We start from the raw sequence: 6,602 nt of genomic DNA, 5'->3' as shown, positions 1-6,602 counted from the left end.
TTATTTCTTTTTTTTAATTATAATAAATATTAATTATAGATAAATTATGTATTGATTGGATAGAAAAAACGTATAGATAAATTATTGATTGGAAATAAAAAATACGTATTGAAGTGTCCAATTAATTTTTATTTGGTAAATTATATTTATTTACCTTTTAGAACGTAAATTTAATTATATGTAAATTATGTATTGACTGGATAGAAAAAACGTATATATAAATTATTGATTGGAAATAAAAAAAAATGCGTATTAACGAGTGCAATTAATTTTTATTTCTTAATTTATATTTATTTATCTTTTAGAACGTAAATTTAATTATTGATAAATTATGTATTGATTGGATAGAAAAAACGTATAGATAAATTGGAAATAAAAAATACGTATTGAAGCGTCCAATCAATTTTTAATATTTATTATAATTAAAATAAATAAATAAATAAACCCGTTTTCCCTAAAGGAAAACGGGTTCATGACCCGTTTTTACCTAGGTGAAACGGATAGTTCATACTACCGGACCGTATGGGCTACCCGTTTAGAGCAAATTCAATGAAAAAAAAATTCCGTTTCAAGTTAAATTCGTTAAATTTCAGATTATTGGTAAATACGAAACTTAGATGTTCAAGTATTTTTCCTTGTTTTGGAGGCATGATTTTTCTTCGTTTTGTTCTTCACGGTTGAGAGAATTTCACTTTTTTGAATGAAAAATGAAAAGGACAAAAATGTCAAACAGGAGGCGACAGTAAGTAAAATAGGGGCGAGGAATAGCAAAACCCGTAATGAATTATGAAAACAGAATTTAGGTTTCAGAACAGATTTAGATCTCTCCATTCAAAAATATGCTCAAATTTATAACAAAATAAAATAAAATAAAGAAAAAACATTGCATATATGATGAGAACATTTCATTTCAAAATATATATATACATATATATTAAAATTGTGCGCAATGCAATTACTTTAAATAAAGAAAAATTATATTAAAGACAAGGAAAATCCTTAAAACCATCACACTCGATGTGATTCGAACTCATTACCTCTACAGTCATAGTTAAGCTCTTAAACAACAGGCTAAGAGCTTCACCACAAATATATATGTATATATAATTGAAATAATATGAAATTGAAAAATAGAAAAAGAAAATAAAGTAAAAGTAGGAGAGTTTGGACCCAATATCTAATCCACTTTAAGCACAATTTTTAAACTTTATGTCACAACTTTTCATATAAAAGTGAGAGATATATGAAATGAAACTCTTCAATTAATGTATTTCAACATTTAATTTTCTCAAAATTGGAAGGAAGATAGCACACCCATTTCAATTACCTCTATTTTATTACCAATCAAATCATTCATTTATATTTATATTTTAGACGCAGGCATAAGAGAATTGTTTACTCAAACATCACAATATTAGTTAAAATCTCTAATCTCATGCCTCTTAAATTCTCTAATATACTTCAATTCTCTCTCATCTATCACATCTCAATTAAAAAATAATATTATAATTAATCACTTTGTTGGAATTTATATTTATCCATCACTAATTGTAAATCCAAAACAATAGGATAAGAATAAGCATCCCTTCACAGATTGAGATATGATAAAATGATATTTCTATATTGGTAGATATATCTCTATAATAATTTGAATAAGATAAAATCTTATTTTTCTACTATTTAAGTAATGACTTATGTACAGTGGCGAATACAGGATTACTCGGTTGGAGGGCCGATTTTACACGTGCGTTTGCAAAAAAAAAAAAAAAAAAAAAAACTTGCTCAATTTTTGTTTTTTTTTGTATATATGCATGTTATAATTTGAATTGAGCAAGAACCAATTTTTAAGTATTAATGTATTATTTCTCAAAATTAAGCTAGATTTCGTTTAATAGTCCTAACATGTAAATAAAATTGGATTTAGGGAGTTGAATATGTAAAAAAAAATTAAAAAAATTTGATTTCAGAGGGCCTACCAGACCAAAAAAAATTAATAATTTAGATTTAAAAAGGCCTAACAGGCCATGAAAATTAGAAATTTGGATTTAAGGAGGCCTAACAGAACAAAAAAAATAGAAATTTGGATTTAGAGAGGCCTAACAGACCCAAAAAATTAGAAAATTGAATGTAGAGAGTACCTAATAAGCCCAAAATATTAAAAAAATTGAATTTTGGACAAGTCTAATACGTAATGAGCCATTTTGGAGGGCTAATTCAATACCCGGATTTTTTTTTTTTACAGGAGGGCCGAAACTACCCGGAATCAAGATGGTTCCGGCAGCCAGAGGGACTCGGGCCCCCAGCCACAACCCCCCCCCCCCCCCCCCCCCCCTAAATTTTAAAGATCTTGTTTTTCTCCTATTATTAAATTTCTTGCAACTATGCTCTTATTCGTGGAATAATTACATCCCTTCGTATGCAATTGTTATATGATTGCGTGATTAATAATATGATAACCCGCGAAGCCCAAAACGGGTTATATTCATTTCGCAAGCCCAGCCCATATTAAAGCCCCATGGGCTAAGATTGGACGGGACCCGAATGAAGGAAGCGGGCGCAGCGAGTAAACCGCCCCGAATTCCTAAACGGAGCGTCAAGACTCTCACTCAGAACCACGTTCGTTGCCATGAAAGCCACGAAAGGGACATTGCCTAAAAAGGGGTAACCGCCCTCAGAACGTGGCCCATTAAGGAGTAACCGCCCTCGGCGGTTACCCAAAAAACACCTATAAAAGGTCTTAAGAATAAGGGGGGAGGTAGGTTCACATTTTTTCCCAAAAAGCTATTGCTAAATTATAGACTCATTTTTACAAAAACTGACTTGATCGTCGGAGAGTTTTCCCGGAGATCATGTCTCCGGTTTTGTTTTGCAGGTAACTCCGGCAAAGAATATCAAAGCGGATCCAGTAAGTTATCATTGGTGCGGTGAACGTGGACCTTTTTTACCAACACTTGGTTAAAGGTACACGAAGAACATGTCAGAACCATCACGAACGACCGGTGTTACGACCAGATCCACTAGCATGAACTCACGAGGTTCACGGATTGCAAATTCGCAGCCTGCAGGTACTCAGCCTGTGGTGCCTAGCTCGTCAGGCCCCTCGGGACAATTGGGTCCCTTATTGGAAGTGCAGGTGCAAAATGAAATGGAGATGTCCAATAGCGATTTCGTGCAGATGGCAGGACAGGTCTTGGCTTCGAATATGAGCCAGGCGGCTGGCGATCGAATGATTAATTTATTAACCGCCCTCGCCGAACGCGATACCGCCATGGCGCCTGCCCCTCAGGAACCTGTGGTTATCTCAACACAATCACCGACTATTCCTGTCATACCTGTCCTTCCGCAGCCATCTCAAGTGCCAAATCAAGTGGGCCAGAGTAGTCGCACGAATCCACACAGTCACCCGAGCAACTACTCGCACCCAGATCTCATTACGACGACACATCCAACCTGGCAACCATCCCAACCGTTGCCAGGAATGCAAGGCACTCTTCCGCTACAACAACTGGACCCTTTTCCTCACATACGTTCGGAATTGATGACGCCTAACACAACTATGTCTGGGCGTGAGCACACATGGAACTTTGATCCTATAACGGGACGGTGATTGGTCCACCAATAGGCACCCGTCTCAACACCGATGGGCGAGTGGATGCCATCCAGAATTCACTAGCAGCGGATGGAAGAGGTCCGGTGAGTACCCGATATTGACTTAGAAGATCAATTACGGAGCATGATGGAGCGAATGGGGTACTCACCTCGGCCGAGAGCAGAGGTCCAGAGCGATTCACCTTTTGCCCCTTCGTTGCGGGAATTCATTCCAGATCACAGAATCAAAGCACCTGCCATACCAAAATACTATGGGGATCCAAATTCTGACCCTGAGGCTCATGTCAGGAACTACAGAGAGTTAATGGATGTTGCAGGGGCAAGCGAAAGCATAATTTGCAGGTTATTCTCGACAACTTTGGGCGGTGCGGCATCTGATTGGTTTCGATCTTTACCGGCAGAATCTATTCACAATTGGCAACAATATAGTCGGGATTTCTGTACAAAGTTCGTGGGCTGTAAAGCGGCAGATGTGACAGATAGGCAGCTGAAGGAGATCAAACAGAGAAACTATAATTTCCTAAGGGAATTTGTTGTCGCCTTTAACGATATCCTAGTGCGATTGCAGAACCCAGATATCGTGAGTATTCGCAACATCATGGCGGATGGAACCACAGATTGGAGCATGCGGGAAGAAATCATCCGTAACAAACCACGCACTGTAGCCGAGCTCATGAAGATAGCAAAGGAATTCATGGAAGTGGATGATGTCAACAGGGAACATAGGGCCCAAACTCGGCGAGAAAGAGATGCCGCTAGAACCACTTCGAACAGTCGGCGTCAGACCCAGTCCAAAAGTAATTTTGTTCGAAGAGGCGATCGTCCCTTTCAAGGTGGAGGATATCACACACCACTAAACACGACTCGCCAAGAGGTGTTACTTTGGATCAAAAAGAGCCCCTTGAAGAAGGATGTGCGGTTCCCCGAGGTGAAAGGCCGAACCAGTTTGGGGCGCTATCCCAGTAAGTATTGCAGGTTCCACAGGTTGAATGGCCATGACATAGATGATTACTACGAACTGAAGAAGGAAATAGAAAAACTGATCGAGAGAGGCAAGCTGAGTCAATTTGTAAGAAAAGAAACAGCTGATGAGAAAACAACGCTCCCGCATGAGGGAGAAACACGGCCAGAAAAGAAGCAGAAGAAAGGGGTGATAAACGTGATAGCAGGCGGAATCTACGAGCCTCCAACAAAAAGAACTCGCCGTGAACGGCGAAAGAGCAACACACATAGGGGGGATGCCCTCAATTACTCATTTGCAAGAATCACGGAGCCACATGCGGATGCCCTGGTGATCACGATGGCCATTGAAGGATGGGACGTCAAGCGGGTCCTTATCGACACAGGCAGTTCTTGCAACGTCATTACCCGGACAGCATTCAACAAGTTGGGAATCAACGACGAGCGGGTGGAACACACCTTCATGGATGTAACTGGTTTTGGGGGTCAATCCTCCCAAACAAGTGGGCAGGTGGTGTTGGAGGCAGAAATGGGCGATAAGAATCTAAAATGGCGAGGTGATTTAGAATTCGCAATTGTTGATCTCCCACTGGCCTACAACATAATTCTGGGACGGCCATTCCTGTCGGAGACGGAGTCGCTCATCTCAATGAAGCATTTAACGTTACATTTTCCAACACACCAAGGGCGAGTCATAGTTGAAGGTGATCAACTTGTATCTCAACAAGCCTATACATTATCACTTGAACCAAAACCGGAAGAGGAGGATAAAGTCGAAGAGAAGCTGCCGGCGGAAGCATTGGGAGAAATGGAACTATTCGCCATCTCGAATGACAAGAACGTGCGAATAGCGGCTGGACTCTCAGAAGAAACAAAGAAGGCCATTACCGAGGTATTGATCCAATGTGAGTCGGCATTTGCCGCCCCAAATGAAGTGTTAAAAGGAATAAGCCCAGACGTAGCAACCCATCGGTTAAATGTAGACAAAGGGGCAACCCCAGTGCGGCAAAAGAAGAGGGGACATGCTCCTGAGCGGCAAAAGGCGATTGAAAAAGCAGTGGCGGACTTGCTAAGGTCGGATGCGATTCGAGAAGTCACCTATCCGGAATGGCTAGCCAATATGGTGCTAGTCAAAAAGCCGAATGGAACGTACAGAATGTGCGTCGACTTCAACGACTTGAACAAGGCATGTCCGAAAGATATGTATCCACTTCCTAACATTGATATATTGGTAGATGGAACTGCAGGATATAAAGCTTTATCATTCACCGACGTGAAATCCAGTTACCATCAGATACCCATGGAGAAGGCGGATGAAATCAAAACATCATTCATAACTCACCAGGCGACTTATTGCTTCAAGGTGATGCCCTTTGGATTGAAAAACGCGGGAGCAACATACCAGAGGATGATGAACAAGATATTTTCAGACAAATCCGGTGAGAACTTCTCGATCTATGTTGATGACATGATCATCAAAAGCAAGAAAATGCAAGACCACCCGCGGGATATCAAAGAAATCCTAGAAGTGTTGATCAAATATTTCCTCAAATTGAACCCAGAGAAATGCAAATTCGGAGCAAGAGCGGGAAAGTTCCTGGGTTTCATTGTTAGCGGCAAAGGGGTTGAGGCGAATCCTGAGAAGGTTAAAGCAGTAATGGAGATGAAGACGCCAAGGAACATAAGGGAAGTACAGAGACTGAACGGGCGGTTGGTGGCATTAGGGCGATTCATATCATGCTCAGCTAGGCGATGTCTACCTTTCTACAATGCCATCAAAAAATCCAAGTCCTTTGAATGGACGCCGGATTGTCAAGAAGCATTTGAGGGGATAAAGCGATTACTATGTTATCCGCCCTTAATGAGCAGGCCGGAAGACGGAGAAGATCTGTTTCTTTATGTATCCATCACCAGCATGGCGATATGCACTATGATGGTGCGAGAAGAAGAAGGGCAACAATATCCAGTATACTACGTGAGCAAAGTCTTGAAGGACGCAGAACTCCGGTATTCGAAGTTGGACAAAATGGCCC

This window comes from Euphorbia lathyris, chromosome 3 (assembly GCF_963576675.1).
Source record: "Euphorbia lathyris chromosome 3, ddEupLath1.1, whole genome shotgun sequence".
Lineage (NCBI taxonomy): Eukaryota > Viridiplantae > Streptophyta > Magnoliopsida > Malpighiales > Euphorbiaceae > Euphorbia > Euphorbia lathyris.
This window is presented reverse-complemented; position numbering follows the sequence as displayed.